Consider the following 18,478-nt stretch of genomic DNA (forward strand, 5'->3'; position numbering starts at 1 on the left):
TGGTCAATCTCTCGATAATTTCAATTTCTTCCATGAGTGTTTTCTGTGTTTCCAAGTGTTACTGATGCTATTATCACAGTCACTGTCTTCTCTCCTCCCCTTCCCTTAGTGTTGTCTGCACCTCCCCTTCCCTTAGTGTTGTCTGCACCTCCCCTTCCCTTAGTGTTGCCTGCACCTCCCTTTCCCTTAGTGTTGTCTGCACCTCCCCTTCCCTTAGTGTTGTCTGCACCTCCTCTTCCCTTAGTGTTGTCTGCACCTCCCCTTCCCTTAGTTTTGCCTGCACCTCCCCTTCCCTTAGTGTTGCCTGCACCTCTCCTACCCTTTGTATTGCCTACATCTTCCCTTCTCTTAGTGTTGCCTGCACCTCCTCTTCCCTTAGTGCTGCCTGTACCTAACCTTCCTTTAGTGATGTCTGCACCTAACCTTCCATTATTGCTGCCTGTACCTTTCGTTCCCTCTTTGCTGCCTTCACTTTCCCTACCGTTAGTGTTGTCTGCACCTCCCCTTCCTTTACTGCTGTCTGCACCTTCCCTTCCTTTAGTGTTGCCTGCATCTCCCCTTCCCTTAGTGTTGCCTGTATCTACCGTTCCCTTAGTGCTGCCTTCACCTCCCCTTCCCATAGTGTTCCCTGCACCTCCCCTTCCCTCAGTGCTGCCTCTACCTCCCCTTCCCTCAGTGCTGCCTCTACCTCCCCTTCCCTCAGTGCTGCCTCTACCTCCCCTTCCCTTAGTGCTGCCTTCACCTCCCTTTCCCTTAGAGTTGCCTGCACCTCCTGTTCTCTTAGTACTGCCTGTACCTCCCCTTCCCTTAGTGCTGCCTTCACTTCCGCTTCCCTTAGTGTTGCCTACACCTCCCTTTCCCCTTACTGCTGCTTGTACCTCCCCTTCCCTTAGTGCTGCCTTCTTTCAACTCTCCTTTCCTTAGTGTTGCCTGCACCTCCCTGTACAGCTGCCTGCACCTTTCCTTCACTGACTGCTGCCTGCACCTCCCCTTCCCTTACTGCTGCCTGCACCTTTCCTTCAGTGACTGCTGCCTGCACCTCCCCTTTCCTTACTGCTGCCTGCACCTCTCCTTCCCTTACTGCTGCCTGCACCTCCCCTTCCTTTACTGCTGCCTGCACCTCCCCTTCCCTTACTGCTGCCTGCACCTCCCCTTCCCTTACTGCTGCCTGCACCTCCCCTTCCCTTACTGCTGCCTGCACCTCCCCTTCCCTTACTGCTGCCTGCACCTCCCCTTCTCTTACTGCTGCCTGCACCTCCCCTTCCCTTACTGCTGCCTGCACCTCCCCTTCCCTTACTGCTGCCTGCACCTCCCCTTCCCTTACTGCTGCCTGCACCTCCCCTTCCTTTAGTGTTGAACACACCTTCTCTTAGTGTTGCATACACCTTACCGTAGTGTTGCACACACACCTTCCCTTAGTGTTGCACACTTACCCTTAGTGTTGCAAACACCACCATTAAGTGTTGCGACACACAAAATCATACAGTGTTGCACACACCTTCCCTTAGTGATGCACACAGAATCACTTAGTGTTGCAACACATTATAATTTAATATTGCACACACCATCACACAGTGTTGCCACACACCATCACACAGTGTTGCACACACCACCACACAGTGTTGCCACACACCATCACACAGTGTTGCACACACCATCACACAGTGTTGCCACACACCATCACACAGTGTTGCCACACACCACCACACAGTGTTGCCACACACCATCACACAGTGTTGCACACACCATCACACAGTGTTGCCACACACCATCACACAGTGTTGCACACACCATCACACAGTGTTGCCACACACCATCACACAGTGTTGCACACACCATCACACAGTGTTGCACACACCATCACACAGTGTTGCCACACACCATCACACAGTGTTGCACACACCATCACACAGTGTTGCCACACACCATCACACAGTGTTGCACACACCATCACACAGTGTTGCTACACACCATCACACAGTGTTGCACACACCATCACACAGTGTTGCCACACACCATCACACAGTGTTGCCACACACCATCACACAGTGTTGCCACACACCATCACACAGTGTTGCCACACACCATCACACAGTGTTGCTACACACCATCACACAGTGTTGCTACACACCATCACACAGTGTTGCACACACCATCACACAGTGTTGCCACACACCATCACACAGTGTTGCCACACACCATCACACAGTGTTGCCACACACCATCACAGAGTGTTGCCACACATCATCACACAGTGTTGCCACACACCATCACACAGTGTTGCACACACCATCACACAGTGTTGCACACACCATCACACAAGTGTTGCCACACACCATCACACAGTGTTGCCACATACCATCACACAGTGTTGCACACACCATCACACAGTGTTGCACACACCATCACACAGTGTTGCCACACACCATCACACAGTGTTGCCACACACCATCACACAGTGTTGCACACACCATCACACAAGTGTTGCCACACACCATCACACAGTGTTGCCACATACCATCACACAGTGTTGCACACACCATCACACAGTGTTGCACACACCATCACACAGTGTTGCACACACCATCACACAGTGTTGCCACACACCATCACACAGTGTTGCCACACACCATCACACAGTGTTGCAGACACCATCACACAGTGTTGCCACACACCATCACACAGTGTTGCCACACACCATCACACAGTGTTGCCACACACCATCACACAGTGTTGCACACACCATCACACAGTGTTGCCACACACCATCACACAGTGTTGCCACACACCATCACACAGTGTTGCAACACACCATCGCACAGTGTTGCCACACACCATCACACAGTGTTGAAACACACCATCAAACAGTGTTGCATCACACAGTGTTGCACACACCATCACACAGTGTTGCACACAACATCACACAGTGTTGCCACACAGTGTTTCCACACACCATCACACAGTGTTGCACACAACATCACACAGTGTTGCACACACCATCACACAGTGTTGCTACACACCATCACACAGTGTTGCCACACACCATCACACAGTGTTGCCACACACCATCACACAGTGTTGCACACACCATCACAGTGGTCCACACACCATCACACAGTGTTGCAACACACCATCACACAGTGTTGCCACACATCACACAGTGTTGCCACACACCATCACACAGTGTTGCCACACACCATCACACAGTGTTGCCACACACCATCACACAGTGTTGCCACACACCATCACACAGTGTTGCCACACACCATCACACAGTGTTGCTACACACCATCACACAGTGTTGCACACACCATCACACAGTGTTGCCACACACCATCACACAGTGTTGCCACACACCATCACACAGTGTTGCCACACACCATCACAGAGTGTTGCCACACATCATCACACAGTGTTGCCACACACCATCACACAGTGTTGCACACACCATCACACAGTGTTGCACACACCATCACACAAGTGTTGCCACACACCATCACACAGTGTTGCCACATACCATCACACAGTGTTGCACACACCATCACACAGTGTTGCACACACCATCACACAGTGTTGCCACACACCATCACACAGTGTTGCCACACACCATCACACAGTGTTGCACACACCATCACACAGTGTTGCACACACCATCACACAGTGTTGCCACACACCATCACACAGTGTTGCCACACACCATCACACAGTGTTGCAGACACCATCACACAGTGTTGCCACACACCATCACACAGTGTTGCCACACACCATCACACAGTGTTGCCACACACCATCACACAGTGTTGCACACACCATCACACAGTGTTGCCACACACCCTCACACAGTGTTGCCACACACCATCACACAGTGTTGCAACACACCATCACACAGTGTTGCCACACACCATCACACAGTGTTGCCACACACCATCACACAGTGTTGCACACACCATCACACAGTGTTGCACACACCATCACACAGTGTTGCACACAACATCACACAGTGTTGCCACACACTATCACACAGTGTTGCCACACACCATCACACAGTGTTGCACACACCATCACACAGTGTTGCACACACCATCACACAGTGTTGCTACACACCATCACACAGTGTTGCCACACACCATCACACAGTGTTGCCACACACCATCACACAGTGTTGCACACACCATCACAGTGTTCCACACACCATCACACAGTGTTGCAACACACCATCACACAGTGTTGCCACACATCACACAGTGTTGCCACACACCATCACACAGTGTTGCACACACCATCACACAGTGTTGCCACACATCATCACAAAGTGTTGCACACACCATCACACAGTGTTGCCACACACTATCACACAGTGTTGCCACACACCATCACACAATGTTGCACACACCATCACACAGTGTTGCACACACCATCATGCAGTGTTGCAACACACCATCACAAAGTGTTGCACACACCATCACACAGTGTTGCCACACACCATCACACAGTGTTGCACACACCATCACACTGTTGCACACACCATCACACAGTGTTGCCACACACCATCACACAGTGTTGTACACACCATCACACAGTGTTGCCACACACCATCACACAGTGTTGCCACACACCATCACAGAGTGTTGCACACACCATCACACAGTGTTGCCACACACCATCACACAGTGTTGCCACACACCATCACACAGTGTTGCCACACACCATCATACAGTGTTGCCACACACCATCACACAGTGTTGCCACATACCATCACACAGTGTTGCCACACACCATCACACAGTGTTGCACAGACCATCACACAGTGTTGCCACAAACCATCATACAGTGTTGCCACACACCATCACACAGTGTTGTACACACCATCACACAGTGTTGCCACACATCATCACACAGTGTTGCCACACACCATCACACAGTGTTGCCACACACCATCACACAGTGTTGTACACACCATCACACAGTGTTGCTACACACCATCACACAGTGTTGCCACACACCATCACACAGTGTTGCTACACACCATCACACAGTGTTGCACACACCATCACACAGTGTTGCCACATAGCATCACACAGTGTTGCCACACACCATCACACAGTGTTGCACAGACCATCACACAGTGTTGCCACAAACCATCACACAGTGTTGCCACACACCATCACACAGTGTTGTACACACCATCACACAGTGTTGCCACACCTTCCCTTCTCTTAGTTCTCTACTAACTTTTGCTTCTTCGCTTCCCTTTCTCATTCGCCATAAGCTATTCCCCCTTTATCTTCCTTTGTCTGTTCTACATGCTTACCATAAAATGTTGGTGTTCCCCCTGTCCGCCCGTCCTCCCGCCCGCCCGCCCGCCCGCCTTCACTTCCACCCTCACACAATAAGATGGTGGTCCCTTCTTCATTGTCTCTCTCCTCCCCTAGATCCTCCCTCATCTTAATCTCCCTTCCAACCTTTCTCCTTCCTTACTTCCTGACTCACACTCTCTCTCACACTCCCACACACATTGTCTCACTCACACAGTGACTCCCTCACACAGTGTCTCCCATACACAATGTCTCCCTCACACAGTGTCTCCCTCACACAGTGTCTCCCTCACACAGTGTTTCCCTCACACAGTGTTTCCCTCACACAGTGTCTCCCTCACACAGTCTCCCTCACACAGTGTCTCCCTCACACAGTGTCTCCCTCACACAGTGTCTCCCTCACACAGTGTTTCCCTCACACAATGTCTCACTCACACAGTGTCTCCTTCACACAGTGTCTCCCTCACACAGTGTCTCCCACACACAAAAAATGGTGGGTCAGAGGGGGACTCGAAGGACCCAGGGATCAAAGAATGGTTCTGGTAGAGAGGAGTAGATGGAAGAGCAGTGCAAAAGGATGGAACAAGAGTGGAAGAGAAAACTAGGAGCGCTTTCTACAAAAATGGAGACAGAGCTTACTGTGAAATGGGAAAAGATGATGTGAAGTTGATGGGAAGAATTCAATCAGACGAGGACCAGGGATCTGGACGGGCTGCAGGACTGGTCCAGCAAATGGTTCGTGGAGTTCAACCCCACCAAGTGCAAAGTTATGAAGATTGAGGAAGGGCAAAGAAGACCGCAGACGGAGTACAGTCTAGGAGGCCAGAGACTACAAACCTCATTTAAGGAAAAAGATCTTGGTGTGAGTATAACACCAGGCATATCTCCCGAGGCGCACATCAACCAAATAACTACTGTAGCATATGGGCGCCTAGCAAACCTAAGAACAGCATTCCGCCATCTTAATAAGGAATCGTTCAGGACCCTGTACACCGTGTACGTTAGGCCCATATTGGAGTATGCGGCACCAATTTGGAATCCACACCTAGCGAAGTACGTAAAGAAACTAGAGAAAGTGCAAAGGTTTGCAACAAGACTAGTCCCAATGAGAAGAGGTTAAGGGAAATCGACCTGACGAAAATGGAGGACAGGAGAGATAGGGGGGACATGATAACGACATGTAAAATACTGAGAGGAATTGACAAAGTGGACAGAGACAGAATGTTCCAGAGATGGGACACAGCAACAAGGGGACACAGTTGGAAATTGAAGACTCAGATGAATCATAGAGATGTTAGGAAGTATTTCTTCAATCACAGAGTTGTCAGGTAGTGGAATAGTTTGGGAAGCGATGTAGTGGAGGCAGGATTCATTCATAGCTTTAAGAAGAGGTATGATAAAGCTCATTGTGCAGGGAGAGTGACCCAGTAGCGGCCAGTGAAGAGGCAGGGCCAGGAGCTATGAATCGACCCCTGCAACCACAACTAGGTAAATACAACTAGGTGAGTACACATTGTCTCCCTCACACGGTGTCTCCCTCACACGGTGTCTCCCTCACACAGTGTTACACTCACACAGTGTCTCCCTCACACGGTGTCTCCCTCTCACAGTGTCCCCCTCACACAGTGTTTCACTCACGCAGTGTCTCCCACACACAGTGTCTCCCACACACAGTGTCTCTCTCTCACAGTGTCTCCCACACACAGTGTCTCCCTCTCACAGTGTCTCCCTCACACAGTGTCTCACACACACAGTGTCTCCCACACACAGTATCTCCCTCTCAAAGTGTCTCCCTCACACAGTGTCTCCCTCTCACAGTGTCTCCCTCACACAGTGTCTCCCACACACAGTGTCTCCCACACACAGTATCTCCCTCTCACAGTGTCTCCCTCACACAGTGTCTCCCTCTCACAGTGTCTCCCACACACAGTATCTCCCTCTCACAGTGTCTCCCTCACACAGTGTCTCCCTCTCACAGTGTCTCCCACACACAGAATCTCCCTCTCACAGTGTCTCCCTCACACAGTATCTCCCTCTCACAGTGTCTCCCACACACAGTATCTCCCTCTCACAGTGTCTCCCTCACACAGTATCTCCCTCTCACAGTGTCTCCCACACACAGTATCTCCCTCTCACAGTGTCTCCCTCACACAGTGTCTCCCTCTCACAGTGTCTCCCACACACAGAATCTCCCTCTCACAGTGTCTCCCTCACACAGTATCTCCCTCTCACAGTGTCTCCCTCACACAGTGTCTCCCTCTCACAGTGTCTCCCTCACACAGTATCTCCCTCTCACAGTGTCTCCCTCACACAGTGTCTCCCTCTCACAGTGTCTCCCTCACACAGTGTCTCCCACACACAGAATCTCCCTCTCACAGTGTCTCCCTCACACAGTATCTCCCTCTCACAGTGTCTCCCTCACACAGTGTCTCCCTCTCACAGTGTCTCCCTCACACAGTATCTCCCTCTCACAGTGTCTCCCTCACACAGTGTCTCCCTCTCACAGTGTCTCCCTCACACAGTGTCTCCCACACACAGAATCTCCCTCTCACAGTGTCTCCCTCACACAGTGTCTCCCTCTCACAGTGTCTCCCTCACACAGTATCTCCCTCTCACAGTGTCTCCCTCACACAGTATCTCCCTCTCACAGTGTCTCCCACACACAGTATCTCCCTCTCACAGTGTCTCCCTCACACAGTATCTCCCTCTCACAGTGTCTCCCTCACACAGTATCTCCCTCTCACAGTGTTAGTTTATGCTGTCTCCTGTTGTTTATGATGTCTTCTGTTGGTTTATGATGTCTCCTACTGGTTTATGATGCCTCCTGTTGGTTTATGCTGTCTCCTGTTGGTTTATGATATCTCCTGTTGGCTTATGCTACCTCAGTTGGTTTATGATGTCTCCTGCTGGTTTATGCTGTCTCCTGTTGGTTTATGATGTTTCTTGTTGGATTATGATCTCTCCTGCTGGTTTATGCTGTCTCCTGTTATTTTATGATGTCTCCTGTTGGTTTATGCTGTCTCCTGTTGGTTTATGATGTTTCTTGTTGGATTATGATCTCTTTTGCTGATTTATGCTGTCTCCTGTTGTTTATGATGTCTTCTGTTGGTTTATGATGTCTCCTGTTGGTTTATCATGTCTCCTGTTGGTTTATGCTGTCCCCTATTGGTTTATCCTCTCTCCTGTTGGTTTATGATGTCTCATGTTGGTTTATGCTGTCTGCTGTTGGTTTATGCTGCCTCAGTTGGTTTATGATGTCTCCTCTAGGTTTATGATGTCTTCTCTTGGTTTATATTGTTTCCCGTTGGTTTATGGTGTCTCATGTTGGTTTATGGTGTTTTCTCTTGGTTTATGCAGTCTCCTATTGGTTTATGCTACCTCCTGCTTTTTTATGATGTCTCCTCTTGATTTACGATGTCTCTTCTTGGTTTATGTTGTATCCTGCTAGTCTATGGTCTCTCCTGTTGGTTTATATGTGTCCTGCTAGGTTATGATGACTGTTTATGATGTCTCCTGTTGGTTTGTGATGTCTCCTGTTATTTTATGTTGTCTCCTGTTGGTTTATGATGACTCCTGTTGGTTTATGATGTCTCCTGTTGGCTTGTGATTTGTTCTGTTAGGTTGTGATGTCTCCTGTTATTTTGCGTTGTCTCCCGTTGATTTCTGCTGCTTCCTATTGGTTTATATCCACCATATGAAGCATAGTGCCAGAGAGTATGGACACATGACAGGCACAGGAACTCTCACTAGAAGGTCCCAGGAGGATACATGCTCGTCACACAGCGTCGTTCATGTACCACTTACAATGTTCAGGAAAACAACTTAATATCTTACTTAGTTGTTAGCAAGTTAAATGAACATGTGATATTTCATTGACGTGTGATGGGGAGTGATGGGGAGTGATGGGAGAGTGATCGGAGTGATGGAAGAGTGATGGGAGAGTGATCGGAGTGATGGAAGAGTGAGGGGAGAGTGATCGGAGTGATGGAAGAGTGAGGGGAGAGTGATCGGAGTGATGGAAGAGTGGTGGGAGAGTGATCGGAGCGATGGAAGAGTGATGGGAGAGTGATCGGAGAGATGAAAGAGTGAGGGGAGAGTGATCGGAGAGATTGAAGAGTGATGGGAGAGTGATCGGAGAGATGAAAGAGTGAGGGGAGAGTGATCGGAGAGATTGAAGAGTGATGGGAGAGTGATCGGAGAGATGAAAGAGTGAGGGGAGAGTGATCGGAGCGATGGAAGAGTGATGGGAGAGTGATCGGAGTGATGGAAGAGTGATGGGAGAGTGATCGGAGAGATGAAAGAGTGAGGGGAGAGTGATCGGAGAGATTGAAGAGTGATGGGAGAGTGATCGGAGTAATGGAAGAGTGATGGGAGAGTGATCGGAGAGATGGAAGAGTGATCGGAGTAATGGAAGAGTGATGGGAGAGTGATCGGAGTGAGGGAAGAGTGATGGTAGAGTGATCGGAGTGATGGAAGAGTGATGGGAGAGTGATCGGAGTGATGGAAGAGTGATGGGAGAGTGATCGGAGAGATGGAAGAGTGATGGGAGAGTGATCGGAGAGATGGAAGAGTGATGGGAGAGTGATCGGAGTGATGGAAGAGTGATGGGAGAGTGATCGGAGTGATAGAAGAGTGATGGGAGAGTGATCGGAGTGATGGAAGAGTGATGGGAGAGTGATCGGAGTGATGGAAGAGTGATGGGAGAGTGATCGGAGAGATGAAAGAGTGAGGGGAGAGTGATCGGAGAGATTGAAGAGTGATGGGAGAGTGATCGGAGTAATGGAAGAGTGATGGGAGAGTGATCGGAGTGATGGAAGAGTGATCGGAGTGATGGGAGAGTGATCGGAGTGATGGGAGAGTGATCGGAGTGATGGGAGAGTGATCGGAGTGATGGGAGAGTGATGGGAGAGTGATCGGAGTGATGGGAGAGTGATCGGAGAGATGGAAGAGTGATGGGAGTGATCGGAGTGATGGAAGAGTGATGGGAGAGTGATCGGAGTGATGGAAGAGTGATGGGAGAGTGATCGGAGTGATGGAAGAGTGATGAGAGAGTGATCGGAGAGATGGAAGAGTGATGGGAGAGTGATCGGAGAGATGGAAGAGTGATGGGAGAGTGATCGGAGTAATGGAAGAGTGATGGGAGAGTGATCGGAGCGATGGAAGAGTGATGGGAGAGTGATCGGAGTGATGGAAGAGTGATGGGAGAGTGATCGGAGTGATGGAAGAGTGATGGGAGAGTGATCGGAGTGATGGAAGAGTGATGGGAGAGTGATCGGAGATGGAAGAGTGATGGGAGAGTGATCGGAGAGATGGAAGAGTGATCGGAGAGTGATCGGAGTAATGGAAGAGTGATGGGAGAGTGATCGGAGAGAAGGAAGAGTGATGGGAGAGTGATCGGAGAGATGGAAGTGATAGGAGAGTGATCGGAGAGATGGAAGATTGATGGGAGAGTGATCGGAGTAATGGAAGAGTGATGTGAGAGTGATCGGAGAGATGGAAGAGTGATCGGAGTAATGGAAGAGTGATGGGAGAGTGATCGGAGAGATGAAAGAGTGATGGGAGAGTGATCGGAGTAACGGAAGAGTGATCGGAGTAATGGAAGAGAGATCGGAGTAATGGAAGAGTGATGGGAGAGTGATCGGAGTGATGGAAGAGTGATGGGAGAGTGATCGGAGTGATGGAAGAGTGATGGGAGAGTGATCGGAGAGATGGAAGAGTGATGGGAGAGTGATCGGAGAGATGGAAGAGTGATGGCAGAGTGATCGGAGAGATGGAAGATTGATGGGAGAGTGATCGGAGTAATGGAAGTGATGGGAGAGTGATCGGAGAGATGGAAGAGTGATTGGAGTAATGGAAGAGTGATGGTAGAGTGATCGGAGAGATGGAAGATTGATGGGAGAGTGATCGGAGTAATGGAAGAGTGTTCGGAGTGATGGAAGAGTGAAGGGAGAGTGATCGGAGAGATGGAAGAGTGATAGGAGAGTGATCGGAGAGATGGAAGAGTGATGAAAGAGTGATGGGAGGGTGATCGGAGAGATGGAAGAGTGATGGGAGAGTGATCGGAGGGATGGAAGAGTGATGGGAGAGTGATCGGAGTGATGGAAGTGACGGGAGAGTGATCGGAGTGATGAAGAGTGATGGGAGAGTGATCGGAGTGATGGAAGAGTGATGGGAGAATGATCGGAGTGATGAAGAGTGATGGTAGAGTGATCAGAGGGATGGAAGAGTGATGGGAGAGTGATTGCAGGGATGGAAGAGTGATAGGAGAGTGATCGGAGGGATGGAAGACTGATGGGAGAGTGATCGGAGTGATGGAAGAGTGATGGGAGAGTGATCGGAGTGATGGAAGAGTGATGGGAGAGTGATCGGAGTGATGGGAGAGTGATCGGAGTGATGAAGTGATGGGAGAGTGATCGGAGTGATGGGAGAGTGATCGGAGGGATGGAAGAGTGATGGGAGAGTGATCGGAGTGATGGAAGTGATGGGAGAGTGATCGGAGTGATGGGAGAGTGATCGGAGGGATGGAAGTGATGGGAGAGTGATCGGAGTGATGGGAGAGTGATCGGAGTGATAGAAGAGTGATGGGAGAGTGATCGGAGTGATGAAGAGTGATGGGAGAGTGATCGAAGTAATGGAAGTGATGGGAGAGTGATCAGAGTGATGGAAGAATGATGGGAGAGTGATCAGAGTGATGGAAGTGAGGGAAGAGTGATCGGAGTGATGAAGAGTGATGGGAGAGTGATCGGAGTGATGAAGAGTGATGGGAGAGTGATCGGAGTAATGAAGAGTGATGGTAGAGGGATCGGAGTGATGGAAGAGTGATCGGAGCGATGGAAGAGTGATGGGAGTGATCGGAGTGATGGGAGAGTGATTGGAGTCATGGAAGAGATGGGAGAGTGATCGGAGTGATGGAAAAGTGATGGGAGAGTGATCAGAGTGATGAAGTGATGGGAGAGTGATCGGAGTGATGAAGAGTGATGGGAGAGTGGTCGGAGTGATGAAGAGTGATGGGAGAGTGATCAGAGTGATGAAGAGTGATGGGAGAGTGATCGGAGTGATGGGAGAGTGATCGTAGTGATGGAAGAGTGATGGGAGAGTGATCGGAGTGATGGAAGAGTGATGGAAGAGTGATCGGAGTGATGGAAGAGTGATCGGAGTGATGGAAGAGTGATGGGAGAGTGATCGGAGTGATGGAAGAGTGATCGGAGTGATGGAAGAGTGATGGGAGAGTGATCGGAGTGATGGAAGAGTGACTGGAGTGATAGAAGAGTGATGGGAGAGAGATCGGAGTGATGGAAGAGTGATCAGAGTGATGAAAGAGTGATGGGAGAGTGATCGGAGTGATGGAGGAGTGATTGGAGAGGGGTCGGAGTGATGGAAGTGATGGGAGAGTGACCAGAGTGATGAAGAGTGATGGGAGAGTGATCGGAGTGATGGAAGAGTGATCGGAGTGATGGAAGAGTGATGGGAGAGTGATCGGAGTGAAGAGTGATGGGAGAGTGATCGGAGTGAAGAGTGATGGGAGAGTGATCGGAGTGATGGAAGTGATGGGAGAGTGATCAGAGTGATGAGGGAGTGATTGGAGTGATGGAAGAGTGATGGGAGAGTGATTGGAGTGATGGAAGAGTGATGGGAGAGTGACCGGAGTGATGAAGTGATGGGAGAGTGATCGGAGTGATGAAGAGTGATGGGAGAGTGATCGGAGTGGTGAAGAGTGATCGGAGTGATGGAAGAGTGATCGGAGTGATGGAAGAGTGATGGGAGAGTGATCGGAGTGAAGAGTGATGGGAGAGTGATCGGAGTGATGCAAGTGATGGGAGAGTGATCAGAGTGATGGAAGAGTGATGGGAGAGTGACCGGAGTGATGAAGTGATGGGAGAGTGATCAGAGTGATGAAGAGTGATGGGAGAGTGATCGGAGTGGTGAAGAGTGATCGGAGTGATGGAAGAGTGATCGGAGTGATGGAAGAGTGATGGGAGAGTGATCGGAGTGAAGAGTGATGGGAGAGTGATCGGAGTGATGGAAGTGATGGGAGAGTGATCAGAGTGATGAGAGTGATTGGAGTGATGGAAGAGTAATGGGAGAGTGATCGGAGTGATGAAGAGTGATGGGAGAGTGATCGGAGTGATGGAAGTGATCGGAGTGATGGGAGAGTGATCGGAGTGAAGAGTGATGGGAGAGTGATTGGAGTGATGGAAGTGATGGGAGAGTGATCAGAGTGATGAGAGAGTGATTGGAGTGATGAAGAGTGATGGGAGAGTGATTGGAGTGATGGAAGTGATGGGAGAGTGACCAGAGTGATGAAGAGTGATGGGAGAGTGATCGGAGTGATGAAGAGTGATGGGAGAGTGATCGGAGTGAAGAGTGATGGGAGAGTGATTGGAGTGATGGAAGTGATGGGAGAGTGATCAGAGTGATGAGAGAGTGATTGGAGTGATGGAAGAGTGATGGGAGAGTGACCGGAGTGATGAAGAGTGATGGGAGAGTGATCGGAGTGATGAAGAGTGATGGGAGAGTGATCGGAGTGATGAAGAGTGATGGAAGAGTGATGGGAGAGTGATCGGAGTGATGGGAGAGTGATCGGAGTGATGGAAGAGTGATCGGAGTGATGAAGAGTGATGGGAGAGTGATCGGAGTGATGGGAGAGTGATTGGAGTGATGGAAGAGTGATCGGAGTGATGAAGAGTGATGGGAGAGTGATCGGAGTGATGGGAGAGTGATCGGAGTGATGAAGAGTGATGGAAGAATGATGGGAGAGTGATCGGAGTGATGGAAGAGTGATGGGAGAGTAAACTTCACCTGGAGCACGTGGAGGGTTCACCTGGAGCACGTGGAGGGTTCACCTGGAGCACGTGGAGGGTTCACCTGGAGCACGTGGAGGGTTCACCTGGAGCACGTGGAGGGTTCACCTGGAGCACGTGGAGGGTTCACCTGGAGCACGTGGAGGGTTCACCTGGAGCACGTGGAGGGTTCACCTGGAGCACGTGGAGGGTTCACCTGGAGCACGTGGAGGGTTCACCTGGAGCACGTGGAGGGTTCACCTGGAGCACGTGGAGGGTTCACCTGGAGCACGTGGAGGGTTCACCTGGAGCACGTGGAGGGTTCACCTGGAGCACGTGGAGGGTTCACCTGGAGCACGTGGAGGGTTCAACTGTCTCAGTGTAAGCTTTGTTAACCTTCACTTTTGTTGATGATTTTGAAAAACTGAAATAAGCTGAGAGGCTCAGGTCAGAGTATGTAGGAGAGAGGGAGATTATTTCCCAGTGTAAGTTGGCCTTAGACAGGGATGTGTGATGTCACCATGATTGTTCAATATATTTATAGATGGAGTTGTAAGAGAAGTGAATGCTCGGGTGTTGGGTAGAGGTGTGTTTTTTTTACACAGGGTTTGACAAGGTTAAGGATCCCTAGCTTTATTGACAAGCTATTTACAGGTTAAGGATTCCTAACTTTATTGACAAGCTAAGAGCTGTTACCTACATCAGCTCATTTGAAAGCATTTTTATTGTTATGAGACATACAAGTAGGGAACAGGATGAAGTTGGAGCCATCTGTGGGCCAGCATTTTCATTTGATCAACTGACTTTATCTCGTTGACATCATTATGCTGTACGAATGTGTTCCATACTCGAGTCATCCTGGGTATGTATGATCTCAGATGGAGTGATGTTCTGGAGAAGGGTACAGCCAGAGTGAAGTTGCTGCTTTCTGCCTGTTAAAAGGTAACGAACCTAATACAAAGTGGGAGTTGTCACAGTTGCTTTTTGCTGATCACACTGTACTTTTGGGATATTATGAAGAGAAGTTGCATGCTTGGTGGACGAGTTTGGTAGGATATGTAAGAAAAAGGAAATTAGAAGTGAATATAGGAAAGCGCAAGGTGATGAGGATAAAAAAATTAGGTAATGAAAGATTGGATATCACACTGAAAGGAAGGAATATGAAGGAAGTGAGTGTATGCAGATAACTGGGAGAGGATTTGTCAGAAGTTAGGTTTATGAAAGACGAGGTGAATCATAGAATTAATGAGGTAAAAAAGGTGAGTGGTGCAAAGAGGAGTCTGTGAAGACAAAAAACGTTATCCGTGGAAGGAAAGAGGGGAATGTATGAGAGTATAGTTATACCAACGCTCTTATACGGGTGTGAAGCATGATAAGTCGTGAATGTTACAACGAGGAGAAGGCTGGAACAGTGAAGATGTCGTATCTGAGGGCAATGTGCGGTGTGAATACAATGCAGAGAATCTCTACCTCCAAGATTAGAAGGAGGTGCGGTGTTTCTAAAAGTATTTCTCCAGAGGGCAGAGGAGGGGTTGTTGAGGTGGTTCGGACATGTAAAGAGAATGGAACGAAACAGAATGACTTCGAGAGTGTATAAATCTATAGTGGAGGGAAGGAGGGGTAGGGGCGGCCTAGGAAAGGTTGGAGAGAGGGGGTAAAGAAGGTTTTGTAAGATAGGGGCTTGGACTTCCAACAAGCATGTGTGAGCGTGTTAGCAGCAAATGGAGACATGTGCTTTTTATGAGTTTTTCGTGCTGTTGGAGTGTGAGCAAAGTAACATTTATCAAGGGATTCAGGGAAACCGGCAAACTGGACTTGAGTCCTGGAGGTAGGAAGTACAGTACTTGTGCTCTGAAGGAGGTGTGTTGATGCTGTAATGTAGAGGCGGCGCACCTCTGACAACATACTGATGAATGAATGATGATGAAAGTGTTTCTTCTTTTTTATTTCACCTTGTCTTTGTGGGAAAATGCCCATGTTATATATATATATATATATATATATATATATATATATATATATATATATATATATATATATATATATATATATATATATATATATATATATATATATATATATATATATATATATATATATATATGAGGGTATATCACATACAGTGTGGTCTAGCATGTTACACAGAGCAGCGTGAGTGTGCCATCTCTGGAAGGCCACATTCACTCCCTGGAAGAAAGGCGGCAGCCCGTACAAGTGTTTATGAGGAAGTTGGGTGTGACAAATACAGTGAACATTTAGTATGATCCAAGGATCTCTGATTCTACTGATGACAAGCTCTAGCACGTAGGGAGACCCCTGCTTTTAATTTTCTGATGGATCCTCCTTCCCCTGACTCAGCCTTACCCGCCACTCAGTCTTACCCCTCACACAGTCTTACCCCTCACACAGTCTTATCCCTCACACAGTCTTACCTCTCACTCAGTCTTACCCCTCACTCAGTCTTCTCACTCAGTCTTACCCCTCACTCCCGGGACAATAAACCAAGGTCACGTCTGCCTCCCCTCAGCATACACCACCGCCAAGCCTGGTCCACTCCCCTCTTTCCTCTTATTTCTTTACCTCCCATAAACCTTTCCCCTCTCCCTGCACCTCCTCCTCCTTCCCATCATGACCCCTCGCCGCGATAAAACACCTCCCTTCCCCTCACTCCCCTCTCTACCAAAACAGAGGTGAGGGGTCGAGGTGGTACAGTGGCCAGGGAGCAGCCCAGGAGAGATAACAGGAATGGGGCGGTGATGGAACGGGAATAAGGCAGGATTGTAATGGTGATGTGCCGGAGATGGGAGGGTGATGTGCTAGAGATGGGAAGCTGTTGTGCTGGAGATGGGATGGTGATGTAAGAATGGGAGGCTGGTGTGCTGGAGATGGGAGAGAGATGGAACAAAAATGGGACTGTGGGGTGATGGATATGGGACAAGAATGTAGCTGGAATGTGACGGGGATGGTGTAGGAATGGAACGGTAATGGTGTAGGAATGGATGGGGATGGTATAGGAATAGGGATGAGTCAGGAATAGAATAGGAATGGGACTGGGATGGGAAGAAATGGAGCGGGAATGGAACGGGGATGGACAAAAATGGATCTTACCTCCTACACACCGAAGAGCAATACAATGTAAGCACTCACTTGAGTACTGGTAGGTGCTCACTTGAGTACTGGTAGGTGCTCACTTGAGTACTGGTAGGTCCTCACTTGAGTACTGGTAGGTGCTCACTTGAGTACTGGTAGGTGCTCACTTGAGTACTGGTAGGTGCTCACTTGAGTACTGGTAGGTGCTCACTTGAGTACTGGTAGGTGCTCACTTGAGTACTGGTAGGTGCTCACTTGAGTACTGGTAGGTGCTCACTTGAGTACTGGTAGGTGCTCACTTGAGTACTGGTAGGTGCTCACTTGAGTACTGGTAGGTGCTCACTAGAGTACCAGTAGGTGCTCACTTGAGCACTGGTAGGTGCTCACTTGAGTACTGGTAGGTGCTCACTTGAGTACTGGTAGGTGCTCACTTGAGTACTGGTAGGTGCTCACTTGAGTACTGGTAGGTGCTCACTTGAGTACTGGTAGGTGCTCATTTGAGTACTGGTAGGTGCTCACTTGAGTACTGGTAGGTGCTCACTTGAGTACTGGTAGGTGCTCACTTGAGTACTGGTAGGTGCTCACTTGAGTACTGGTAGGTGCTCACTTGAGTACTGGTAGGTGCTCACTTGAGTACTGGTAGGTGCTCACTTGAGTACCGGTAAGTGCTCACTTGAGTACTGGTAGGTGCTCACTTGAGTACTGGTAGGTGCTCACTTGAGTACTGGTAGGTGCTCACTTGAGTGCTGGTAGGTGCTTACTTGAGTACTGGTAGGTGCTCACTTGAGTACTGGTAGGTGCTCACTTGAGTACTGGTAGGTGCTCACTTGAGTACTGGTAGGTGCTCACTTGAGTACTGGTAGGTGCTCACTTGAGTACTGGTAGGTGCTCACTTGAGTACTGGTAGGTGCTCACTTGAGTACTGGTAGGTGCTCACTTGAGTACTGGTAGGTGCTCACTTGAGTACTGGTAGGTGCTCACTTGAGTACTGGTAGGTGCTCACTTGAGTACTGGTAGGTGCTCACTTGAGTACTGGTAGGTGCTCACTTGAGTACTGGTAGGTGCTCACTTGAGTACTGGTAGGTGCTCACTTGAGTACTGGTAGGTGCTCACTTGAGTACTGGTAGGTGCTCACTTGAGTACTGGTAGGTGCTCACTTGAGTACTGGTAGGTGCTCACTTGAGTACTGGTAGGTGCTCACTTGAGTACTGGTAGGTGCTCACTTGAGTACTGGTAGGTGCTCACTTGAGTACTGGTAGGTGCTCACTTGAGTACTGGTAGGTGCTCACTTGA

The sequence above is a fragment of the Cherax quadricarinatus genome, chromosome 23 (assembly GCF_038502225.1).
Source record: "Cherax quadricarinatus isolate ZL_2023a chromosome 23, ASM3850222v1, whole genome shotgun sequence".
Lineage (NCBI taxonomy): Eukaryota > Metazoa > Arthropoda > Malacostraca > Decapoda > Parastacidae > Cherax > Cherax quadricarinatus.